An 18,051-nucleotide genomic window follows, 5' to 3' on the forward strand; every position below is an offset into this window, starting at 1 on the left:
GAGCCATGAGTCACTGAAAACGCTCATTATAGGCACGTTGTTGTCAAGTACTAAAAAGCTAGACGTACAGTGAGTTCAGATGGTTGGTCACGTTTACGATGCATGGTGACAACTTGTTTTGGTTTAATCTATCACTCTGTCTAACAACCTGACAATTACCTATCATACTTTGGTTTTACCTAAATGTTACGTAATATAATACCATTACTTTACAAATCCGCTTGGCTTGATACTAACCGTCTTTGGCATTATTAAATGCATTGTTTGCCTGCGAGTTATAGATCCAAAAGTGCCTTGTTCTGACAATGACAAACCTTCCGACAGAAAGTTATCTGACCTCACAAAGTATTAAGTAGAAGTCTCCAAGGACGGACCATCCACATTACAACTGATAATCCTGCGCATACAACCCCACAAGCCATCTTTATCTGACCTTTCCATACATCTGCAACAGTGCTGATTTATGTCCTTTTAAAGGTGTGCAACCGGTGCTATTTGCTGTATGGATAAAAAGACCCCTAATGCATTATGTAGCCCCGGGCAGTTGATCCCTATCCGCATAAGACATGTATCCTTTCTCCAAAGTACCTGCCAGATAAACCATTTGATATCTGGCTTGAAGTAATGTCAAAGCGTAGGCGTTCGGCATGGGAGTACTAGCGATATCACAGCAACTTCAAAAGTAGCTTTGAAATAAAATCATACCGTCCTTATACAAGAAAAACATGCAAGGACATAGCTTTGTTTGAAATGCATTACTCCTTTTGACAAACAAACAAAGGGAAAACAAAATGTTTACTACAGACTTCTGTTCAGTCTACCGCTGTAAATAAATCGATTTCTATGTTTGGATGTACTATTTTTCTTTTGTCATAATTTTTTTGTGTGCTTTATATCCTTTTAGTTCTACCATATGGCAGAGTAATGCATAGTTGACTTTATAGTCGTCACGCCACCAGATAAATTTCGTCCTGTCCCCCTGTCCGTCAGTGGTATAGGGTATTTGTCACGCCCAATCATCATTAAACCTCCCGTTTATTGGAGCCATCCGTCCATTGTACTGCATATGTGTCTCACCAATGGTCCCGGGACGACGCCATCTGCTGCAACGATGCCACTTATAACTAGTACCTATAGCACATATATAACACAAGCTATAACTAGTATAAGGGCCCGGTCACATACGTCGTGCGATACTTGATACATCTTGTGATTTTGTATAACTGTTGTTTGATAGAATTGTAATAAACTATGCCAATTCAGTGTGAGAGTACGGTGTTTCTCCCCGTTCATGTGACGGTTTGTGATGTATAATAATGATAAAGAACTTCACATAAAATCACAGACCGAGGGCATTCTTGGGATAGTCGTGCATGTGTTTTGTCTATAAAAAAAAGGTTGTGTTGCATCCTTGTATAATGTCGGTTCTGTCACAGTCAGCTTAAACAATTGACGGCATCAAAGTCGAAGGAAGACCTACGATGAATGTGACCACGCTGTTATGGTCATTGGCCCATTCTTTCTCGTAGCGAGGCTCAAATTCAAACGCTAATGCTAACAGCAAATCTTTAAGATCACTACTGGTATATATGCCGTAACTCTCTGAGATTTTTGTGTGAATAACTCTTTATGCTTGAAGCGCGATTCTCTATACAGACGTTGTCACCGTCCATGGTACTGAAACATTTGCTGCACAAAGAAGTCCCGTTTGATGCGAAATCTCGATAAGCCCCGAGGCCCATACGAAACATTTTACTTACGATCGAAACATGAAGCATCTAATATCAGCACCAGTGTAGCCAGTGGCGTCAAAATAAGATAAAGCATATCTTAACGGCATCTGCACACCATGACCTGAGCTGCATGGGCTGAAGAGATCCCTTTGTTGTCTGCCCTTAAACTTTTTTTCTGATGACAATCGTATCGTCCTTTTGTAGGGTCACCGAAGTCGAGATACTGCTGATCTCTTTTTGGAATATGCTTTTCGATTCATATAGATAATCTGCAAGTTTCAAGTTGAAGTATGCACAATATCTCATTCTAAGTGAACTTCTTCTTCTTCTGATACCATGCCTATGGTTGATTTTAAAAGTGCTACCGTTGGATTCAGTTGACATGCAATACGTCAACTTACTACTTAAAACAGTTCAAATTTCCAAAGTCGATACCGTCCCTGCAACGGGGCTCCATCATAAAACTGGGTCTATAATGACCTGGCACTGGTTGAAGTACCTGTCTACTTGGGTAGAAATTTACATCCTTTAATAGACGTTATTGATTTCGTTACTTTGTTTTGGTATTGTACCGTGTACATTTTCTGTCGTAGTTGTATAGCCTAATGCTTGCTTAGGTAACAAATATGTAAGAAGTATAAATATCTATCCGTAACGTTTTAGCTGACCCGATGGTCAGTAACAAACTGATAAGGAAATGCATTCCGACAGAAACATAACCTCTGCCTTATTCTCGCTAATAATCAATACAATACTGTCCACCTTTGCTATTTTAAACCTGACGCCCATAAAAACATAATACGCTTCCTGTTACTCTCAATTATCCCCGTTGGACAGCGAAATGTTAGTTATCATAATGGGAAGCACCCATTGTGTTACATGATGAATGTTAATCTTAAGAAGCCGATACAATGAGTGAGCCTACTTACCGGGATTCGATCGATCAACAGCACTCTAGGCAATGCCATCAATCAATCAATCAATTAATCGACCAATGCGTAAGTAGTGATGAGTATAAACATTCATTTTGATTGTTTTTAAGGTATTTGGAATCAATAAAACCCGACGAGACCACCTGGCGTAAAAGACATGAGTGTTACAGGTCACTGTAAGACAGTAAATAGAGCGGAACGCATATTGTCACCGAGTACAGTAGGGTCATCCTCACTATATACGCCTGGGGTAGATGTACAGGGGTTATATATGACAAGTTGTTTGGGGTAATATAACCAGCTGCTACCGCGTGCCTGAAAAGCTGGCCTAGTTTGTAGCTACAACGGTTTTGTAGACACATACCGTAAGTGTTATCGTCTAGCTAGCATAGGGACAGCCCTCTGTAATAGCTACAGGCTAGTTGGGCAGGCCTGTCTGTGTGTGTTGAACAGCCAAACCAATAGATAAAATAAAATAGCAAATTAAAGAGACATAAAAATCACAACTTAAGCACACACGTTTAGGCCATCATAGGCCTTCTTGCTTCCTATCTTTATGCGGACATGCACATGCCATTACGCCGTAGATTACCGATGTGTACATTCTTGAGTTAACGACCATAACCGCCTATACGCATATGCTGCCTAGCAGATGGTTGCTTGATATGGATAACCTAAGTCACCACATCACCAACCGGTCATTAAACATCCACCGGTGTTTATTAAGACCATTAATCACTGGCGAGTGTTTAATGGAGGGATTAAAACCGCCGGCTTGTATTAAATGATGTCATTACCTGAACGGCTGGTTTTAATGGATTGCATTTATGTTACTTTGGAATAGTTGCACGTAATCATTACGAATGGAAACTTCCGTAATTTGGTTTTAGCAAATGAGCCAATAACGAAAGCATTGACAAATTAGTGCTGCAATGCAGTTAGATAGCTTATCTTGGCAGACACCTGAAAATTGTTGATATCATTAGATGTAATAGTACACTGATAACACCCACATGTAACAACATGACAATGCTGAGTAATGAAAACAATATTTCAAAATCGTGCAATCAATTGTACTGATTTGAAATATGGTATTAAGTTATCGTTATGAATTGAAGAAAGATAGCAAGATCATAACTGAGAACAATGATGAAGAAATAGATCACAAGAACAAAATTTCATCATCATAATTGTCTTTCATCGGCAATTAAGTTTGCTATTGTACATCTCCATGTAGTTACATTACAAAAACATCTTGCCAGACTCATCAGATGCAAAGCAGGTCCATGCGAATATTTGCCTTATACCACGGGAACTGCTCCGACAGCGGGCTTTCCTGGATGGAAGATAAAACGCCAAAGCATAGGCCAAGGGTCCCTCATTGGTCAGAAAATAACCCTCTCAAATCATTATCATGGCGCATTTTAATTGGTCCTAAGCCCACCAGAGATAATTCCTGATTATTCTTTATAGGACACAGTGAGAAATCTTTGAAGATTCCCCCGTCGGACTCAGTGCCAGCTATTTAGAATCAAAACGCGTGTGACCTTCACGTCGATGCTAAAACGGCGCCGGTAGATCCGGATGAGCTTCCTCTTCTTCACAATTCAAAAGTCAGACTCATCATAAGGCATTGTGCGGTATGAAGCCAAAAAGGTCAAACGCATTGGCACGGAAATTTGTAATATTCAAGGAGCAAACTACGTGACATTACGGGACATAATGGCACACGCTGTGTGGGGGCGAATGCACTTTACATCTATATGGACGTCATATCATAAGATGCTAGATCAGGACAAATGTCAGTTGTATTTTGCCCTTCCTTAGTTACACTTCTCCTGAATCCATTAGGGCATTTCTGGGTACTTTACAAAATTCAGACGCATGTGTGTCTTCAACATGGTCGACAAGGTCCAGTAAAAGCTATATTTTCTTTCCGTGAAACGACAACGTCGAATATAACCTGCAGCTGTCTTTCGTTTCTGTACAGCAATAAAGTCAACTATAAGCTGATCTTTGTTCTTCTCAAGCCACGAACGGGCATTTTTTTCTTCAGTTCGCAGCAAATTTGAAGTATGATTCTCAGAATTTTGTGCAAAGAGAACTAACAAAAAACACTCTGTAGATGTCAAATCGATGGATTTACATCGGTATTATTTCTGTTTTTCATTTTGATTTAATTGAGACGTTCTTATTTCTGAATATATCCTTGCCGCCAGTCTTCTAGTTTTGTAATTCCAGCTTGATGGCTTCCTAATGGGGTAGTTTTTCGCAAGGAGTGTTGAGAATATCAAACTCGAGCCCAGGCTAATCTTCAAACAGACATAGCGGGGTATATCTGCATGCATTGCCTGCACCTGGCCTTTCACGACGGACTAGCCACATCACCACCTGAATCGATAGCCGACATATGTTCAATGTTGGTAATGCGTGGGTCACATTTTCAATCCGGGGCCCGGCCGGGCTGTTTGTAGAAATGAAGATAAACGTGCATATCAAGAAATATATACAAGGAATGCTCATGACTACTTTCTTAACATTGTGTGAGATTTCTTGTCTTTTATATATACTTCTCGCTCCTGGCCACGAACTGCCCGGCTAGAGGTCGGTTTGGAAATGTACCCCTTGCATAAGGTAGTAGTGTAAGGCCCCATTATCATAGGACGGAGAGCGTTGGACAGCCGATGAAAGACCAGTTCGTTGGTCAGTGATATCTTTTAAAGACCTTTGGGACCATCGGAATTGAGGTAATCAAAAGCCAATTCCTTTGCATCATTGAAGGACATTGGAGATTATTGAGCGCCCATACAACAAGGCCGTGGAAAATTTTGTCAGATTTATAGACACACAATTATGTACTCAACATGTCTTGAACATGTTCGTTGTTCGTGCAAGGTTACGCCCTAAGATGCATGCAGATGAATACGACGATGTCTTAAAAACTATCACCAGTTAATAGTTACACGCTATACATTTTCATCTATCTACGTAAGCAATATACATGTAGTAAAGGATCAAACAGGAATGCGTTTCCTGTGTCGACATTTTCTGTCTCACGTTAAGCAACAAAAACAATCAACAGATTGAATGAAGATTTCATCCTCAAATTACAACTCTAATCATCTTTTTCAAAGCACGGTATTTTGCAGATTAACAGTCAACAAATATCAACCACAATTCTCTAGATGAAAACAACAGCTAGCAACACATGCTTAATCACCGTTGTAGACCATTTTGTCGCCTAATCTAAGGATCTTTTTCCTCAAACCAATAGGTGCTTGCAAGACTGCAACGTAAAAAAACTGTGAATGTCCTAAACAACTGTATATCTGACGTGTCCATACCTCGGGGAGTCCCGATGCTGCACAAGATCTCTTTGCGGCCGTAAGATATCCTGCGGAAATATCAAAGTTGACATCACCACTGTTTCTGTGACTTTTAAAGCACATTCGGGGATACTGCGCATCAGTAGATGCTCGCAACTGAAGAACTCCAGGCGGCACACGGCTTACCTTTATCTATCTCCACTGGAAGGGTCGAGCGGACAGCCGGAGCCTCTTCTTTCTCGGCCTGTCAAGGATGAAAGTGTCTCCTCCGCAGTGCTGTCGGAAGAAGAAAAAGACGCGGACTGAATAAGAAGCCGAGAATATATCACAAACCTCTTACTAACAGCCTCTCCCTTCTCACAAACGCCGGCAGAGAAAAAGCCTTGGGCCCCACACAGCATCACTCCCCTCTGCCGACAGTAAATTCTTCACGCGCTCAATCTTTATACGGTAAAGCGGAACGGTCTGCGCGTGCATTCATCTTACGACTCTCCGACAAAACGACGTGCACCATCTGGGACGGAGAAGGAAGATGTATACCGAGATAAATCCACCTACCTGGTCAGGGGGAGGCCAGTACCGGCACCGCCCTCTCTGAAAACGACAAAAACGACATAAGAATACTGATAAAAAGGTTTCCCTTTGGACAGAGCTACTTTTGTGTGCAATACGCCAACGCACCAGCGTCTTGGATAAGCGGCTAGTGAAGAAACATCTTTCAAGCGAAGTCGCTGTGAAGCTGATTGCAGCAAATGCTTCCACCCCCGTAACATCGCTATAAATATACAGTAGTATTCAAGTATCATCACAGACTCCAATACCGATCTGGAAGTTCCTGGAATCCTGCATAACAGACGCGCTACTGAGGCGGCGATCTTTGAGCGACCGCTAAGTGACCAAAAGTCTCATTGTTAGTTCAGACGACTTTCTTTGATAGACGTAGGTTTTGTGGTTCTGTGTATTTTCAAGTTTCATTTTGTAAAGTCATAGATAACACAAATCCAATTTTGGTCACTTAAGGGTCACTGAACGGTCTCTATCCAAAGAAAAGGGCGCCTAGAGAATCAAAACCATCAGAATGATCGTATTAGAGACACACTCGTTGGTATTACGCTTCATGATACAAACTTTTAAAGGCGGGTTGCTGTGATTTCCGCTAACGAAACATACTACTTACGTAGCCATTCGTGTGTTTGGATATCCTAGAAGAAACAATGACTAATTCACAGTCCGTTGGTTCTCATTATGGTCTAGGTGCTTCCAATCGGTGCTGCCTTTAGATGTACATCAAAGAATGAGGTACACAGATCGAACGTAAAGACTCCCCTCGTCAGATACTGACAACTGATGTAGAACGCTCGCCGAGGTATGACAGAGATAAAATGGGACATTTGTTCCGCCTCGACAGCGTGGATAACGTTCCACTTTGACGATGAATAAGTCTTACATGGTGAGATGGCATGGAAATGATTTGCTGATGAAAATCGCTCGGGGGTCGGTATAGACTTCCTGGTACTTAACATTGTTTGGTGAGGTCACAAGTTCGTTAGGTATGGTTAGGCCATTTGAACATGACGGAGGCAATAGTAGATACGTCCGTTACACGACAATTATTACTTAATATGGGCTGGTGCGATATAAACTTGCAACCACTTTTGATTGCTGGCATCACCAGTCCTATATTGTTGGTCATTCAAACTTGGTGAAAGCTACACAATAGATACATTCGTCGTAAAAAAAAAGTATGACTACCCACAATTCAAATCGGAGACAAAGAACAAGTTCTATATAAAGATGAGACCTCTCCCGGGCACACGCCTGATGAAACTTACCCGACCATTGTCGACGAATCCATCTCAAATGTCAAGAAAACAGTCAGACAAATCCGTCCCCGTCCCGACACGACATGGAAACGACGCGTAAACACTCCTGTGTAGGACAATGGATTAGCCTTATTCAGACAAGTAGCTGGAATCTTAGTCACCAAAGACAGCGTGTCATCTACAAGATATCGGTCAATCCATCTAAGTAGTACGGGGGTATAGTGTATAATGGGGGTCGTAGGGGTTCTGAGGAGAAATAACTGTGCAATGCGGAACTGCGTAGAATGTGCTGGATGTAGATCCATCAAGATTTCAGTCAATGGAAAGAAAATTAGATTTGAGGAACCATGACGGATACGTGACCTGTATGTCATAACGGACTCGGAGCTTGAGATTTGTACCTAATTGTGACTGAAGCATTTACAACATTAAACCCTGGGATCTCGAGTTACCGTCTCGGGTAAGATGCCATCCACCAACAGTTACATACTTCTTAGCGGCACCATGGCAGGAAGAGATGCCTACAATCAGGAATTCAAGTAGCAGATGAGCTGGATGGAACGAGCTTGCAAAAACACATTCCATGCAAATTAGAAATAAGTCAACTTGTCAGGTCTACTTCTGATTCCTTGTCGTGTGAACATCAACCAAAAATGTGTCGCTTTTGACCCCTTGACACATTGTCTAGAAACGTAATGAACGTGTGACATTTCCGTTCCAGTGTCATAAAGCAAAGGAGCGTCTCCACAAAGCGAGAAATTACTGCGTCTTGGCACCTGCTCTAAGTAATCATAGCCAACTGTTACCGACTCACAAGGGACTGCTACTACATTGGAAAAGTTGATTTCAAAGATATCGCGACTACGTCAAACATATAGGGTTTCTCGTATGTCTTGTTTAATTTTAATTCGTTAATCATGCAAATAAGGTTTTGATTAACATGGACCCATTATAACTCTACGGTGAACGTGACTAGCATATGAAAAATGTACAACTGTGAAAACGCAGACAATCAGACGGACCAAAAATAATACCTCTCCATGAATAAGTAGCCTCTTCCATATGATATGGACTGTCATGTCTGATTAACGACTAGTTCTTCAACCTCTGGACTCTACTTCCGGTCACGCCCGGAAGGACACTATGGAGGCCTAAAGAGAGTCCTGAAGGGGCCATTCAGAATCCATTTAGTCCAGGATTACTGTCTGCCTGCGGACGGGAGTCTTGCGTAATCGCAGTTGCACGATGTCTGGTATGGTGTAGGACATTTGATTCGTCCTTTCGGCTTGGGACGTAAAACTGTGTGTGAGAGAGTTTTGAGGTGTTACACTCAATTCATTTATTTGTCTAATCTGTCTCACTCGAAAAGTTGAATTCCTTCCAAAACCAAAATGGTGTATGGGGCGTTGGTCATCGCCATTTCTATAGCCCTTGTGCCACACATCTGTGCAAGTACTGCAACATGTTAACAGGGGGCTAGTCCGCTGGTAGTGTTGTGTGTTTAACAACAATAGTCTTTCCCGTGGATTGCCGAGTGCTAGGAAGAGAAAGAAGCATGTACGTAGTACATCATATGAACCGACCGGAATCAACCCGGAGACCTGCCGAATGTAAGGCGACCACTCTACCCACTAGGCACCCATACAGAAGACACAAGCAGATTCCAAACACACACACACACACACACACACACACACACACACACACACACACACACACACACACACACACACACACACACACACCTCAAGTGAAACTAAGGCACAACACGTATTCACAATACAGCCATGTGCCTTGTCACTTTGAAAAGTCAAATGTTATGTACAAATGGGATTTCCGGCGAAGTGCAGTTAGTCCCAAACGACTGCCATTAACCCAAAACGTTCTTGTCACTGGGATAAAAGCCAGTTATTGTCAGTAGGGCATCCGTCGCCATTCTAATGTTGGCGCCCTGACAGGAAAGCTTTAAAGATACAACCCACAAAAAAAGCACTTAGCAAAGAAGTCTTGGGGTGTCGGCACATCAATGAGTTCCGACCGAAGTGGACCAGACCACTTGTCCGAAAAGGTGTCAGCAAATCAGCAACAAAGGAACTAGGGTAAAGTTGAATGCAATGGCAAGGTGATTTTTCTGAACATAGATGGCAGCCGGTACTGCCAGTCACCTTTGACCCGGTGCTACCGTCACAACTTCGGAAAGTGACGTGTACTGTGAAATCAGTAACCATAAAAAAGACCAGAGAACTGGGCGAACATTTGATATGATTCTTAATTTTTGTGTGGGATTAAGGTTTTAGGTAAATATTTTTCATACATGTTTCATTGTTCTGAAGTCGTTTTTACTCTGCTATCATTTTATCCATGTTCCTGTTTGCTAGGGTAACGTTTCCTATAACGGCAGACCTTATTCTCTTTGAGCCTTTCTATTCTCCTAAACTTAACAACATTTTTTATTCTTAGTTTTCTAAGTCCCTTTTTTCCACATCCCTTCATTTATGTCCGTCTGGAATCCAAGAAAGAAAAAAGCATCAAGCTTCTAATCACTCAGACTGGCAGTCTATATTCCATCCCCATGGCATGCTACATGATGGATTCTATACACAAGCCTGCAAACTTTGACTTCAGTGCAGGGATCATCAACATCTTAACTGTCCCATCAAACGTGTTGCATAACCGTGGAGGTTGTTATAGACCGGCTTCCTGGAAAAGGCTGACAAGATGCTATAGCTATTTTCCTGCACCATTACAGGGATGACACGGTACTTAGATGTGACGATAGACGACCCCAGTACGTCATCTGTGACGTAGACCTCGACCTTTGGGTCAAAAGAAGGATTTACACAGAAGCTTTGACATATACATTTCGGTGGTTCCTGAAAATTACCTTACAGCCACCATGTAAAAAGAAATGTCTGTTGATATCTTGGCATTGAGTCGTAACTGGAAGTTACATACAATCAAGTAAGCCTCCTAAATGGGAGCCTGTTTTGATTAAATTCTATACATGTGGAACCGATACGGTAAGCCCGACTGCCAGAGAAGCCCAGGAACCTACGTACGAGAGAAGCCCGGCCACCTCAGCCGCCCATCTTTCAGAGAGACCCGGCTGTCAGAGAAGCTTAGGTATCAGAGACGCCCAACAACCAGCTTCAATGACTCACCACAACATCTGCTCGGAAAGCCCCGATACGCATATGTTGGTTAAAGGCTTTTATGTCACCACAATATGGCACAGTTCCATGTAGTCTTACCTTGCCATTCGTCACCAAGATTGAGACAGGCAATCTGGTGTAAACATGACATACGTGTACCAACACGCTTCAGCTAAGATCAGCTAACTAATACTTGAGCTGATAGACCATACAGGAGGTGTAAAGCTGATAGACCACGTTCCCAATGGGCCATTATGGCTCGGGTCCAACAGGCTAATATTGTAAATAGTCTCTACTTTTTGCGTGTTGCACAATCCATCATAAAATGTCGTACATGTTGTGTAGCGGTTATAAGTCCCAATTTCAAACAAGAAGGTCACGGATTAGACATGATCATGAGTACGCAGCGTATACATAAATAGTGTGGTACGGCACGGCGCGTATTATTAGTTCTCTGTGTGTAAAATAAACAGGTAAACAAACAAACAATCAACCAATGCCACTAGATACTATAAAAGTTCGCATTCTCACCTCTTCTATATAATGATTCACCTTAGTTTCCTAGGATTGCTGTTAAGTGGTAGAATCAGCAGACATTGCGTCTTCTACAATTGCTGTACAACAAAATCATCCTTTAGATCAACTTGTATTTAAGGCGTTTTATTTCTTATTCTTAAGTCCCTTCGGGGAATCCTGTGGCTATATCCGACAAGCCCCTTTCATGTCGTCTAAAAGCCTCTGTCTCAAATCTCCTCCCCAAACAACAACAACAACACATGGATCTAGGTCAATGGCCCCCATTAGGCAGGAGTAAGCCTATAACGAAGAGTTCTACATTGCAGGAAATCGTTTCTGCGTCCAGGAAATCGCCTTCGACAGTTGTTCAAAAGTCATGTCTGTGAACTAGATTTATTTGGTCATTTGGCAATGTGGCACTCGAAGGAACACGCATGCGAATGACGTAATGACTCTGTATCTGTATCTATATAGCCGGTACAACCGCCGTTAGGCGTAACACACCAGCTTCGCAGGCACACGGCGCGACAGCAGCTGGTCATATTACACCAAACGGTCTGTTGCACCAAGTCTTTGCATATCTGACTGCAACCGTTCTTTAAAGAGCATGTCTTTTATCAAAACTGAAACGCTTTGACCAGCTAAAGACACAAGGACGACATCTTGTGATCTCGAAAGAATTTCTCCTCTTCATGCTGTAATATACGTCTCTTGCTGTGCCGTGATCCACATTTTAAGCAAACAATGCTTAAATCATAAATGAACTCAATGCAAACGATCCAAATCTGTCGTACATCGAAACCAAGAGCCGAATCGTTTTGAAAATCTTAAGACAGAAGGATATGTCTTGTGATCTTGAAAAAATTTCTTCTCTTTAAAATGTTACACAATAATTTCTTCACCTTAAAGTATTTTGGTTGTGCTGCTCCGCATTTTGGGCAAAATATGCATCAGTGAAAAGTGAACGTACTCTATGCAAACAGTCCTTAAAACGACGCATGAGCCTTATCTGACCCAGGTGCATCTTACCATCATTTCCTTCATGACTCTCATCATTTAAGGTGGGTCAATCCTTTTACATTAGCCAAGTTTGCCTCCAAGGCACATCACCGAACGCGCCTTTCAACGTGATAGCGCTCCTCAGACGACCTGGTTTACAGACGTGCTCTTACTCTGTAGCTGTCCCCTTGAGATAACGCTCGCTGGAGAAGATGATGACGGCTCATGGCTCGTCTATCACCATAGATGGGCTTAATGGACCACCTTCGATCCCTGTTAGATATATAAATGCGGATATCATCACCGGCATGCCCTGCCCGTATTGGCCCATAGGCTTAACGCTGTCTTATCGCAGATTTCCACTTTTACCAATAGAACGTATATATGCCATAGGAGCTTTGACTTGACAAACGCTTAGAACTGTTAATATCGAATAAGCGACCAAGAAGTTTCTGGACGTTCAGTCCCATGAGTGTGCTCTACAGCCATGTCATTCACACCAATTTCATACACGCTCATAGAAATGCAAACTCACTCGTGAGGTTTCCTGAAAAATTACGACGTTATGATGAAAATGAATGGTGTTATGCTAGTTTCATCAGCAAAAAGGTCAATCTCTGTGTTAGTATATCTAATCATGAAGGAAATGGATGGTGTTATGCTGGTTGTATCAGCAAAAAGGTTACTCTCTGTGTTAGTATATCTAATCATGAAGGAATAAACTACTCACCAACACAAGGAAATGGACTGAACCGGGGGACGATACCGACTTCCAACCACCTTTGCCTCTTTATGTACATGTATGTCAGACTTCCGTTAGATCACGTGATCTGAGCACACGGGTGATTAGTTATCCTGAGGAAAACCAGAGCAGCGGTTAGTCTAATCTCCTTTGTTAGAAAGTAGTTGAAGTTTAATGATTTCATTACTTCTTCTAGTTGTCGTCATACTTGTTTTTGGTCAGAGGACTGTCCCATGCTGAATAAAATATGTGAACCAGTCAGAATTGCCTTGAAGAAGGTGACAGACGGTCACCGAAACGTCGTTGGAATAAATCTCTTGGTTGTGTAAAAGCATTCTTTTTTACTCAGTGACTTGCCAACCTGAGGAAACTATTCACGGATTATACCATGCTGTTCCAATGTTTGCTACCCTTTAGTAATAAACAAGTCAAGGTATCCCAACAGTTTAATGGTATTCCTACCAAGTAAGTAAGATCGGGTGCGGCTTGTTCCCAAAGGGCGTTTGTAACATGTTTGTCTCTAAGAGTATTTTGTAACATGTTTGTCTTTAGAGATGAATAAGCTGTGTTGGATGAGCACTTACATCTTTCTTCTACTTGTCGTCATATTTGTTTTTCTTAGCATTTGGAAGATGATGTATACCATCTTGTTCAATCTTGCTTTCTGTCCTTTAGTCACAGGCAGGTAAAGGCATCCCAATGATATTGTGGCATTCCTTCCAATACTTCCAGATACTGCAACCAAGCAAGACTGGGCAAAGCTTGTCCGTCAAGAGCGTTGGTACCATTTGTAACATTGTCTTAAGAGATAATCGATGTTGCATTTTGACGGGCACTTACACCGATGATCCCTGCCGCTATCTTCAACATAACTCTCTGTTCTGTGGATCTCATAATGGGGTGTTATTTCGGTCTGCACAATGGGACATCATAAGGGAAAGGCCCCGTCTGCTGCTGCTTTTTTACGCTTGACTTAATGTCGCGACAATGTTGACAAGATAATCTGCCGAACAACAAAGACCAAATCCCTGTTAAGGCAATGTGGGCATGGTGACAAACTGCACAGCACTTCAGACGTCAAGAGCAAAGAGGAACAAATTCCTGAGAAGAGAAAGCTGAAAAATCAACCGAGAGCAATCTACAGGCCGATACCATAGCCTGCCCACCTCCCTCAAAACGTCGCCGACATGCAGACGAAGTTGGCTAAAAGACTGCCAAGAATAAGTGGCAGATTATTTTCCTTCTCAAAAACATTATCATGTATAGAATTCTTGACCGATACCGATTGCATGAGTTCCCACTTTAATTTCGGTTGGTACTTCTTCAAGTGGTCATATGAGGTGAAACATACGGTCTTTGCTATTGGCTAAAAATGCTCTCTGGCTTGCTTGCATGACGAACAAGCAGGAGATGTATAATTTACATCCTACACGAGAAAGAGCTCCTCACCCTCTGCGAATACGTCAACTACCGTATCTCCATAATGATATTTCATTGAAGCCAATTTACTTCCTTTTTTGCGTAGCCGATTAACGTTGGTACGTCACGATGGTACCTATTACTGCCTCGTCCATCCATTACCTGTGACGTATCTCCCAATCATCAGCATGGATGGACCATCATCATCATTCATCCTCCTGCTCTCTTCTCTTACCGAAACAAGTCACTCTGCGCGCCAGATAAAGACATGACAGGCAGTTATCCATCACATATTTATGTTGACACTTCAAACAGTTCAAACTTCATGACTCGAGACTGCGAGCAAGACAAAAGATTACTGTACAGGCACGTTACAAGTTTGTGAGCCAAGCATTTGAGTGAGACGTAAAAACTTGTGAGTTTCAAATAGGGTGAAAACTCGGTGCCCTTATCCAGGAGAAATGCCCTAGAGCAATTTTCAAAATGATAATGAGTAAAAGTTTCATTTGTAGTCTGCAGTCTATGATTATTATTCTCAACATTGTTCCGAAGCCAATACGTATTCCACATCTGTATGCGCAACACTTACGTTGAAAATTACATTCTAAACAGCCCGTGTTTTACAAAGATTAGCTATCCACGTCACTGTACCATCGTCGGCTGCAGCGTTAAGTTGAAGAACAATTATCCAGGATTTGCAGTCGCCGGGACGCATTCATCTAGATGTACTTTAACAAACAAGCCTGGTTACTTTCCATCGTCGTCACTAAGCCTCGCTACGCACAAAAACGGGAAGTACTGATCTTCCGGTTCCAAAGATGTGATGAACCATAAAATAAATTCCCTGTTATAGAAATAATCACCCAGACGGAATGCGCTCAGGATCGTTATTAGTGCTAGCAGATTATCCTTTTGATTGTGTTCAGATAAGGTGCGTCAAACAACCAGTGTGTGACGGCTATTTCTGTAGTTTGACCTTGGGGAAATTTGATGACAAGGGTGGAGCCTTGAAGATGAGTGAATATCAAGGAAATATTATAGTATGCTAACAGCGAATATGGTTGAATACTCAACTTAACTTTTTACAAGCACACAAAGATTTAGACTCACCGAATTTCTGGTCAATTAGTATAAGTATCAATGACGTCACAACATATGGGACATGACGTATTGGGCACGTGACCATAGTAGTGGGTCAAAGGTGACTGGAAGTCGGTACCGCCCCCATTCCATAGGAGACAGCATGGAAGGACTTTTGTATCTCTTTTCTTTCTCCTCTAGTCATACAAAGCCTTTCATTTCCTTGCACATCTGTACAGAATTCTCTGGGTTGCATACGTAATCAACCTCGCTGGTTTTCTCGTGCAAGATTGTAGCTGTTTTAAAGTTTCAAACTTTCTCAAGACGAGCAAATAGGAAGATTAACCTCAAGGGTATAAAAATGTATCTTAACTTAAAATCTTAGGAACCAGGTGGCAACAGATACGCCTCCGTACGGATGTGCCCAGGGAACAGCGTAAGTGAATCACGTCCAAGACCTATTAACTCCTAGACTTTGTGTATGTCCCTGTGGAGCGTTATTCACTGATTGTATTTGGACAAGCTCTACATTATAAGTTTGTGGTGATGCCATCATGAATACTATACATCTGCCCTCATTCTGAAGCAAGATTGGACTGCAAATTCAAACACAATGGAAATATTGGACTTACCCAAATTCTCGACTGAACAGCAAGTCTTTGTCAATGACGTCACTTTATGCAGATGAGACAGACACGTGCCTTGGTAAGCTGTAGATTATACGTAGCAGAAAGTTTATGGCGTCCTCCTTCTATACTCAATCTAATCTCTCTTCACGTTTGAGAGCAGGAATTGGAAATCATACTTCTCAGTTTGCGCTTGGTGAACCATCCACGTTGTAGTGAATAATGCTTGAATTTCACAACCAAATACCATTAAAGGTAAGGTAGCAATAACTTTCAATCATTTCGATCTTATCTTCTTATTAAATTGGAAGAACAATTGGGTACACAGACTAGCTTCACACCGTTGTCAAGCAATTGGTATTCAATAATTTGCAGTCTAGTTCCTACGCGTTGATAGTAGCAGACATTTTCTTTGGGATTGGATCCATTGTAATCGATATGATGGTACCAGACTACGGTACTGAGCACAGAAGGATGTATCCGTAAACTAATAGCCATTTGTGTCAGATCAAAAACTGCCAATGTTAACACACAAAACTGAAGTTCGTTTACAATCCCGACGCTGTTGAAGCAAGGAGTAATAGTAGAGTCCTTTCATGCCCAGAGAAAGGTACCGAATTCGAAACTTCTATCATTTCTATTTCGATTGTGTCATAAGGGCATACTTTTCATAATGCCCTACCAACCTGATGAATTGATTAACGGGAAATCTACAGTTAATTAGCATTTCACAACATGATACCTTAGACAAGTAAAATGTGGAAAGCCCTTTTTCAGACACAAAAAAGAAATGCCAGCTAACGTTACAACCTTCCTCGGCCAAAGTGACCCATAACTAGACCACGTGACTCCATAAAGTGGTCAAAGACACCCGTAGGTCACCCAACAATTCGGGTGTTCTGGAAGAACATTTCCAATCTTTGTTTTCATTCTATATCTGATCACCAACACAGAAGAAGTTTTGCAGTCTTCTATCTACCAGTATCTACAGTATCTACCACTGATTACAGTGGATGAAAAGATATACAGACCCTTAAGAAAGAGATTGCCTGTGGGCCGGATGCGCTGCTCCAGCGACCAAGGCAGTAGGAAACGCCGCAGGCTGGAACCGCCTTTTATCCTCAGCAATCAGTCAACCACTTTGATTCCTAATTCTGGCTTTTCAATGGATTTGGATTCCTCGTAACTTTTTAATCTACTCCAAGGTGATAGCGCGACCAAATGTTGTTTACGCTGATAAAGGCTAGGCATGCAGAGAAACGATTTTAATCGATGAATCAATCTCTTCGACTGGATTAGAAAAGAGGATGATGTCCGCTTGCTCAAATATTGTTTAGTGGTCTTTAAAACGAAGTTATAATACAAAACCCTTTTTTGACATACTAAGCATTGTAAACATTGGTGTCATACAAGCATATATGGGCTGTGAGAAGTCATATTGTGTACATTAGCATAGTAAAGTATTCAAACAGAAATGAGACATAAAAAGCTTGTCTCTCAAATGGACCTTAAACCTTTTTAAAATTTCTTTGTAATACCAAGTGTGTTTCTTTCATGTAAAATATATTTTTCACGGATATTATATAATGCATTTGCCTATTTGTAATAGCCACTGGCTAGTTGGTCTGCCCTACTTGTGTGTCGTTGTTACGGCCATACCAATGAAATGAATAGATAATCAAATAAGATAAAGAATTCACATT

General features: G+C 41.6%; 1 protein-coding gene and 1 long non-coding RNA gene across 2 annotated transcripts in view; one reads left to right on the forward strand and one right to left on the reverse strand.

The window, feature by feature from the left end:
* Nucleotides 1-18,051, forward strand: part of LOC136443579 (caveolin-2-like) — a 144,790-nt gene that overhangs the window by 123,493 nt on the left and 3,246 nt on the right. The gene's annotated exons all lie outside the window — the stretch shown is intronic.
* On the reverse strand, nucleotides 3,682-6,280 carry LOC136443580 (uncharacterized). Its single transcript, XR_010757174.1, has 3 exons — nucleotides 6,178-6,280; nucleotides 6,010-6,059; nucleotides 3,682-4,001 (listed from the first exon to the last, which is right to left on the reverse strand). It is a non-coding gene; the product is annotated as an uncharacterized lncRNA (long non-coding RNA).

This window comes from Branchiostoma lanceolatum, chromosome 10 (genome assembly GCF_035083965.1).
Source record: "Branchiostoma lanceolatum isolate klBraLanc5 chromosome 10, klBraLanc5.hap2, whole genome shotgun sequence".
NCBI lineage: Eukaryota > Metazoa > Chordata > Leptocardii > Amphioxiformes > Branchiostomatidae > Branchiostoma > Branchiostoma lanceolatum.